The sequence below is a fragment of the Mus musculus genome, chromosome 14 (genome assembly GCF_000001635.26).
Source record: "Mus musculus strain C57BL/6J chromosome 14, GRCm38.p6 C57BL/6J".
Classification (NCBI taxonomy): domain Eukaryota; kingdom Metazoa; phylum Chordata; class Mammalia; order Rodentia; family Muridae; genus Mus; species Mus musculus.
In genome coordinates, this window is record NC_000080.6 from 106,264,945 (window position 1) to 106,274,267 (window position 9,323).

The window sequence follows — 9,323 nt, forward strand, 5'->3', positions numbered from 1 at the left end:
TTTCAATTCATAGACTAAGCTGACTTTAAAAATTGGAGTATGCCTGGCCCATAAATTTGGGGATATTATTTAGAAAGGCTATGCGATTGCGTAACTTGGAAAAAGAAACCTTTTCAAATGCCTCTGCTGCTAGACTGGGATGGAGTTCTGTCTGCACATTTGATCAAGTTCTTCCAAGTTTTTATATTACCCTTATTCTCAATGAGAAACAAGAAGGAGATAGAGAAGTTTCAACACTTGATTTATTAACATGGATGAGAAAGATAGAATTGCTCAAAATGAGTCCCCTCCCCCATCTTCTTCTTAGTATGAGCAAGTGAATGAAAAGTGTGGAGACAGTAGAGAGAGAAAAGAGAAAAGTTGGCTAACATTGAAGATAAACAGAGGACTGACAATAAGGATCAGATTTTAAGTTGTTCTCGGAACTGTGATGCAATACTGTTAATAGTTAATATGAACAAATTCTTTCTCTGTGTGTAGTTGATGGGATATCATAACACGCTTAGTCTCATTAGCTTGTTGCAATGACTCTTTGAGTCATTATTCTATGAGGCAGCTGAGCAAGAATGCATGGTAAGTGATATGACTAAAGTCTTGCTTTGCATTCTTATCTAGTTCTCTTTTTGTATTCATCGTCAATTCCTTCTGTTCTTCTCTGACTATCTGCTCTTCAGGTAAGCAAATAAAGGTATGCATGAGTGTAAATGTGTATCTATAGCATGTGTGAGTGTGTGTATATGTGTGCATATATGCATGATAATATAATGGATATAATTATGTGAGTGTTTGTGTTTATGTTTTATGAGGTCATATGCATGATGGATTATGTCAGTGTGAGGTTGAAATAGCTTGTGTATGATTGTGTGGGGGTATAAGTGAATGTGTAGGTAACAATGTGTGTGTTTGTGTGTGTGTGTGTGTGTGTGTGTGTGTGAGAGAGAGAGAGAGAGAGAGAGAGAGAGAATGTATGTGAATATTTGCAAGTTTGCTTTCTATATGCTTGCTAGTTTGTGCTAATATTGAAACTCTTGAGTTCTCTATTTGGATGGATCACAAAATAGAGACAAATCCTTAAAGGGAAGAAGAAAAAAATGATTATAGGTACAATTGGAGTTAGAAATCAACAGAGAACAATTCAGAGCAGGAATCTCAGCTAGTTACATTGTCCAGCAACTTGCTGAGTGCATGAAACCCACAGGACATATCAGTAATTTTTTTTATATTAAGAGTCATTAAAGTAAGCTGATGTGTGAGTGGCAGTTGGACTTGTGCAGCTTGGTCTTTGTGCCTATGCTCATTTGGCTGCTAGCTATTTTTCTATATTTATTATTTGTCCATTTTACATTAAAAGTGCATGGTTATATTTTAAGACACAGTATCCCTATTCTTCTGAAGATGTGCTGTTTCATTTTCATTTGGTTTTGAAAAAGGTGGCCATATTGACTGAGTTTGCCCAAGGTTATCGTTGTTTATGTGTATTTTGTTGGCCAAAATGTTAATAATCCTAGTTGAGATGCTGGCTTACACAATAGATTTCCATTATCACCATGCATACTGTTTATTGTCTCTCAAAGATTTCTAAAAATAGTTCATTAGTCTCAAATTCAATTTTCTTAACTTCAAGATGAGGCTATTCAATGAGAAAAACAGGTAGAAACTAAATAATGTACCTTTTCAGGAATCTGGCTGTCATATATCTATGATCATTTTTAAAGAAAATGTAAGTTTCCCAATAGTCAAGATATGAAACAAGGTTAGCTACCCAGTAGACGATTAGATCAAAAGTCACATAATAATGTTTCATTCAGTTGAAGGAAGAATGTAATGAAAGCTATCACAAGAAAGTAGATGGAATTAGAGATCATCTTGTAAAATAACATAAGGCTGACTCAGAAACACAGTATTATGTGTTTCCTTTTTCATGTAAAATATAAATTTACATATAAGTAGAATGAGTGTAGAGAGACAGATTTAAGGGAGGAGAGAAAAGTCTAATGGGTGGAGTGATGAGACGTATACAGAGGCGATTATGCATAAAAGACTATGAAGATTATGCAAAGTTCACTTTTATACTCACACATACACGCACACACACACAGTGTATGTGTGTGTGTGAAAAAGAGAGTGAAAGACAGACAGAGAGACAGAGAGAGAGAGAGAGAGAGAATGCCATTATAAGACCTTACTTGGCAAATGAAGAGGGGTGTTGATGACATATGGAACAATGAATGGCCAGAAAAGGAAGAAACCATCATGCCTGGTGAATAGGAGCTTCTGAGCCTCCCCAGAGTATCTTCAGGTGCACATTTCCTGAGTATTGCTTATCAGTATCTAAACTGCTCTTTGAGTGTTTCTGCTATGTTTTCTAAAATAATCATTACAGATTTCCTGTCTATTCTTGCAATAGCTTTCACTCATTCACCTGAGGCCAAGAAGAAAAGGTAATGAAATCTTTTAGTCAGTTTATCTGAAAGCACACTGTGGTGGGTGACAATTAGTGTATTCTAAATATTTACAACAGAAAAGAATTATGTTGTCTTTAGACATTTCTGTGATCAACTCATGCATATTAACACGAGGTTTTCTTTCCATGTGTCTCTAACTGACTTTTGGAAAAAAAAATGGTTCAGAGATGAGGGTTTATCTAATGGACTGAGCAGTGATAGAGTAGATAGCTTACACATATTACAAATAGGCTACAAGAATCTGCCCTTGTACTCCTACCTCAGATCCATTATTGATCATGGCGTCCAGATTCAGCAGGCAAATGAGAGGAAGCAGAGTTCAAAGCAAGGTGAGGGGCTCGTGGCCAAAAAAAAAAAAAAAAAAATTCATATGCAGAGATTTTCTTATGGCCTTCTCTAACCCATATGGAAGTTCACTGCTTTTACCATTTAGAGTCCCCAGGAGATCCTGTCTGGAAGGAGAAATAAATCCCAGTCCCTCTAACACCAGGCCCTGGCTACTGCACGTGGGATATCGCTCAGCACGCACAGCTGGGCTCGCAATTTTATATAAACATCTGAGGCCTCTCCTCAAGCACCGGTCTTACCTGTTCCTTTAGAGCTCTTTCCTCCTAATTTCACATTCCTTCCATGGATATGACCTTCAGAAATGAGGGCAGATATCATTCATGCTAAAGGATAAAAAGAGATGGGATTTGGGCCAAGACCCAGGATGTCAACCACCTGAATGAATCCTTTCCACCACCCACACTATTCCACGTCTATGCAATGTGCCTTAGAGATATCTGAACAGAGGACAGACCTAGTGAAGCCTATTTTTCATCCTTACATGGCTTTTCCCCTGAATCCTAGTGGAATATCACCTCCCCAGGCAGTTACCCAATGGACCTGGCCCTAGAGTCATCTCACCTGCCAAGTGTGTGGGAACAGATCCCATCACTACTGCCTTGGAGTTTAACGTTACAATAAAAACTCTACACCATTAGGCCCGGGGCCAAACAGCATTGCCTGCCTTTGACAATGACCCAATCTTGGTGGAAGAAGGATGAGTGATGAGGAGGCGGGAATTAATCCGATTTGGTTGATGGGTATGCAAGAAATAGAGCTGGAACACTGGTGTTTCAGAAAAAGCCAAGATTAAGAAGTTATAGTTATGGGTTTTCTTTATGCCTTTACTAATGTTTGAAGATTATGCAAAGTTCAGTTGATAAAACCCTTTTTAATAGTTCAGTCGTTGTTTTCTCTTTTATTACCATCTGTTCCCTAATTTTCCCTACTCATCCTAAATTACGTGGTTCATCTGAACTTAATTACACCTCTGTGCACTGCCTGCTTGATCAGTATTTCCTTCCTTCAGCTGCCATGGTGCAGAGGGATCAGTGAAAAGAGGGAGTTCCAATTTTGCAATTTTCGTTAGAGATCTCTAGGGAGGATTCAGATTTTGAACCTATTTCTAGAATTGTGGGCAGCCATTTCTTTTAAAATCATTGCTAAATTCTCCCCGAGAATGGAGACAGTTCATCAGATAAAGTATTATCAATAGATATTTTCAGTTGAATGAAGAAACAGTCTCTGTTAGCATCCCCTTCCTTCCTTTCCCACCACCTCTCCCCCTTCTTTAGCTCACAAGTGTATTTGGGTCTTATTTCTGTTATTCTTGTCATTCCTGCTACTGCAGTCAAATCTCTGTTTTCACAGATTTCCAAGTTTGTGTTTTTCAGACAAGCTGCCTAGTGCCCTCATGCAGTAAGCACACCTGTGTAGAATAGAAAGCCTTTTGTCCGTATATGCTTTTTTGGCAGAATTAATGATAGATTGTACTAGACATGCAACCCAGAGGTCAGTCCCAGTGTTAAAGCCCATTGCATTGACCTCTTACACATTTGGAAGCATAAATCATTTATTTGTAGGTTTGGGGAAATTTACACTGTATCCATTATTGATTTGTAATTTCTACAAGAATAAAATTACTTCTTTCACTATCTTTGCCCTTTGATACTCTCTTCTGTATTACAGAGGGATTACCTGAATCAACTGTTCGTTATTAACTTTGTTCAACACAATTTAGAGTATTGGTTTGTTTCCATTTGTTTTAAGATATCTCAGGTAGTCTGGGGGCTTTCTATTCCATCTGACTCTCTTAAAGGTTACAGTTTATTTTATTCTGCTGTGAAAGGAGTTGTGACTCAGAAGCAGAGAGAACACCCTCATTCATACTCTGTTTCTCAGGCCATTTTACTTGGGGTTGGCAGGGCGCACACTCTTCACTACATAGAATTATGCTACTGAGAAGTTGCATAGCCATGGTGAAAGAATAGGTTTTAAGTATGTGCTCGAAGCTTTTCACTGATTTGAAATTGTAGAGTTCCAACTTGTAGATGTATCAAGTCTCATTATGTGCAAGTTTCAAGCTGGCAAACGGAAGGGTTTCTGGCAAGCCCTGTTTTCTGAGTAAAACGATCTCTCCAGGCTAAGCATGAAGCCATCTGTAACAGCTTAAGTTGCTTCCTTAGTCACCAGGACAAAGTAATGGCAAGACTGAAGTGATTACTGTGAGCCCTTCGGACTTGCTTTCACCTCCAGGGCATTATTCTTGCCAGAAGGGTTTGCTGTATCCTGTTTTGCTTGTCTCTGTGCTTCCTTCTGCCGTTGATTCAGGTCGTAACAAAATTTTAGAGAGTTTTTCTCTTAGTAGAAAAGTTTCCTTTGCAGATGACCTAAAATCTAAAGAAGAAAAAGCATCACAGGCCATGTTATGCCAAGTGTATCAGCATTGCAGTGAGCTTTGGGGTTCAATGGCCCCCTTGTCTGTACTGCGAGGGTGAGTGGTCAGTCTCCAACCTTTCTACCCTCATTTCTTCTTGGGAGACTTTGGACTTCAGCTTAGAAAAAATTTACATAAAGTAGCACCATATTGACATTTATGATGTCAACACAAATGCTTGTATTCCTCATTCCTGTATAAAGTGCCCTATGGATTAACTCTAAAGAGAGACATTCACCTCTCAGTTTAATTCTATTCCAACGGTGAAGATTCTCTTTGGGGGTGTCCAGTTTTCCCTCACATGTAAAAACAGAAGAGGTCGAACCCTATATCACTTTAAACTGGTCAGACATATTTGTCCAATATCTTTTACAGAATAACACAAATATTAAAACATAACTTCAAAATATTTTTTTCTCTTCCATGTATTAGGAGTAAAAACTTTTCAATGTATTTTTTTTTTTTAGTTAATATATATCCTAAACTATATGACTCACAATAATTTCTTTTTTTTTTCAGGAAATTCTGACATTTGGAAAACATTCTCTTAGTTTTATTGTTAAGACTGCATGGAATCCGTCCATTTTCAGATTATATTCTGGGAAATTCTGCCTTCAGGCTGCCAACCTTAGGTTCCTATCCTTATTACCCAATAGCTTACGGTAAGCAGTGTAAAGGGAAGAGATGGGTAAACATTTCAGGCAAATTTTCTTCAACTGGGACCTACTAAAGTGCATGCTGTGAAATAATTTTCTGGTTTTTGTCAAGTGATTAGAATCCAACTGTCAGAACATTCACAGCCAGTTGCTTACTCCGGTTTCTAGGCTGAAGTTACACAATTTTCCTTAGGGTGTTATGTATGGGCTTATGTTTAATTTCCATAGGATGCATCTTTGCCTCTCTCTGCCACAACAAGCCTTCTTGTCTGCTTTTTTTTTCCCCAAGAAATTCAGAATCAGTACATGTATGATGTATCCCTGGGTAGCTGCATCTAGAATATTATCTTACTTTCTTTCAGTAGGTCAACTAGCACCAGTGAGCTGCTGTGAGGGAAACTTCTTTATTGGAAATAATATGTAAAATTAGTGCCCACTACATAATCACTTAAGAACCTGGAGAGTGGCACTGCCATTGTGTTGTTGAAGGAGCTGACATCTGAAGAGCGTGAAGTGTCTCTGCAAGTACAACATGGCACTTCCTGGCACCGCTTGCCACGGTCTATAGTTTCCTCACATCTGTGGACTTAGAAATAAACTTTACCCTCTGGGAAAATTGGTCTCTGATAATTGTTTTCTCTTGATAGGACTTGGATTTCCATTTAATTCACTCATCTTCTGGTTAAAATATGTATGGCAGATCATAGTTTTACAAGTATGCAGAAAAATGATCCGTAAACTATGAAGAAAAGACATCCATATCACAGATACAAATATCTAGGTCCCAGACCTCCAAAACTAAATGATCTGGGGAGAAATAGAGAGAATAAATTTAAGATAAATATATAATTAGATTCTCAGATAACTCCAAATCACAATTATAACAATAATAACAGCAGTGTATAAAATCTTCAAATAGCAGACAAAATATTTTAAAGTAAAATTAAAAATCTCATAGGGCAACTTTACTACATTTCTCCACGGTTATGAATGTTTTACATTTACTTGTTATGATTTATTAATTCATTTTAGCATCTCTGACTTCTTTTGCTAATGAACTTCATGTATTAACCAAGCCCCCTAAAAATACTGTAGGAAGATAAAACAATTGATTATTATATGCTAAAATAAGGTTTGCATCCAACTAGATGAATTTGTAAGGATTTTCTTTTAAAAGTCATTAAAGTAGAAGAAAGCTTTTAAGGAAAAAAATTGATTAAAAATTTGTAATTTCTCTGACACATTTTAAATGTAACAACAGACTACACACACACACACACACACACACACACACACTTACTTTTTGAGGAAAAAGGTCATTTCAGATACTTCATAAGTATCATAAAGAAATTATGATAAGAAAATACATTACTAAATTACCCGAATATTCAAAGTGATAACAGAAAGATGTTTTTGTTATTTGCTTTCTTGTATATTCTATTCTTAGAGAGTGAATACCCACAATAGCAGATCCTTGAAGCTCAAACACTGTTTCTCCTTTTATTAATTATTTCTAATTCATCATTGAAGATAATATGTCTGTCCTAGTCTGCTCCGGCCAAGAACTATAAGACTTTACCTGCCTCAGTAACTTGAATGCTGGGATTACAGATATAAAGCACCAGGTTGGGCAAGTCCAATACTCCAAAAACACTTTCTTTCTAGCTTTGCACATGGTGACCATTGTCACTACTGTGTTCACAAGTGACAGAGGCTGATGACCGGACTCTTCCTTTTCTTATAAAGATTATAATCGTATCATTGGGACTCAATCCCTGTGACATTATCTAACTTAATTACCTCATAGAGGCATTTTATGATGACTAACTTTAGGCGTGAAGGATTTAATGTGTGAATTTACTGCGTGTGAGGCTTACATATTCAATATATAACAACAATGCTATCTGTTTCTAGGTTTTCTGTTCTAAAATTTGCTTTTTCCTACTACAGTCAGGGATGTCAATTTTGTAACACCATTCTTGCTTTCCATTATGAGCCTTTAAAGTTGACTGTAGTTCCCTCACATCTGTATTTATTTCCCAGTGACTTCACTGAAGTGAGTGTCCTTAAAATCTCAGTGGCTGGCATTGATGGTTGCTGAGTGCATTTCTGGGAGCGGATTGACTTCAACATGCAGTCTTCTTAAGCGATTTTATTTCCTCCTGAACAAGTTTAATTTCCTAGGGGAGTTCCAATATCTCAGCCACTTGACTAGAAGCCATTATTGACTGGACTTCAATTAATCAAGTTTGCTTTCTAAAAAAAAAAAGACCTGCACCTGTTATTAGCCCTGAACCACAATGAGAAAGCGTTTGGCTAAGGTTAAGCAGTTATGACCATGTGCTTCATTGTATTTGATGTATCACCATCAGAATTCATACCCGTTCACTCCTCAGATCTTCATGGGTATGTGTTGCAAAGCCTTGTATGTCTTTTGACTTAGGCACTACCATTTCCTCTGTAGAATAAATGAAGAATCCTTTCACCCTCAAGCATAGTCTGAGGTCTCACTCTTTTAATAGAACTGAAGGCAGTGCGGTGGTTTGAAAAGAATGACCACAGCAGCTCATGTATTTGAATTCTTAGTCACTACAGTGTGAAACTGTTTGCCAGGATTAGCAGGTATGTCCTTGTTGGAGTGTTCATGGCTTTTTTGGAGCAAGTTTGTCACTAGGGGGTGGGTTTTGAGGTTTCAAAAGCCAGTCTTTCTCTAACTTCTGACTGTGGATCAGGATGTTGCTCTCAGCTAATTCTCCAGCACTATTCCTGCCTGGCTGTTTGAACATCATGTTCCCCAGTGTGATGATAATGGACGCATCTCTGATACTGTAAGACAATCTCCAGATAAATGCTTGCTTTCTTTTATCAGAGTTGTCTCGGTCTGTCCTGACATCTCTTTATGGCAATAGAACAATGACTAAGTCAGTGAGAAAAGGTAAAACTTGAGTAAAAATGGATGACATCTCCAATCTAAGAGTGAGCTCGGGAATTGGAGGGATGGCTCATGGTTTCGGAGTGCTTGCTGCTTTTGGAGAAGACTGGTGTTTAGTTCCTAGCATGTTCCACTCTTTCACAGCCATCTGGCTGGACAGTTCCATTTACATGTGTGTGCATATTCACACAAAGGTATACATCTACCCCCACCAACACATAAACAAAATCAAACCAATCTTAAAATAGGTCTTTCTCTGGGCATAACTAATGAAAGGTTTTAACAAAAGAGAAGCAATTTCCTCAGACCAGAGAAGAACAGGGATGCTACTGGCAAGGATGGATTGGCTAGGAAAAGGAGACCATGTATCTTATTTCTCTTCAACTTCTGCCTTTTAATAACCATCTCTTCTTGATACTTGGTACGGTGGTTTGGTAAATCAGGCATTTAACTAGCTTTGTAATTTTGTATACTGCATAATTGGATTTTAGGCTTTTTCTTCAGTC

General features: G+C 37.7%; 1 long non-coding RNA gene across 2 annotated transcripts; it reads left to right on the forward strand.

Annotated features, from left to right (window-relative positions):
• Nucleotides 1–316: 316 nt before the first annotated feature.
• Gm36107 lies at nucleotides 317–6,491 on the forward strand. Of its 2 annotated transcripts, none has more exons than XR_874936.2 (3): nucleotides 317–573; nucleotides 5,749–5,891; nucleotides 6,248–6,491. It is a non-coding gene; the product is annotated as a predicted gene, 36107 (long non-coding RNA). The 2 variants fall into 2 exon arrangements; XR_383732.4 differs by lacking the exon at nucleotides 317–573 and adding an exon at nucleotides 2,881–5,286.
• Nucleotides 6,492–9,323: the final 2,832 nt, after the last annotated feature.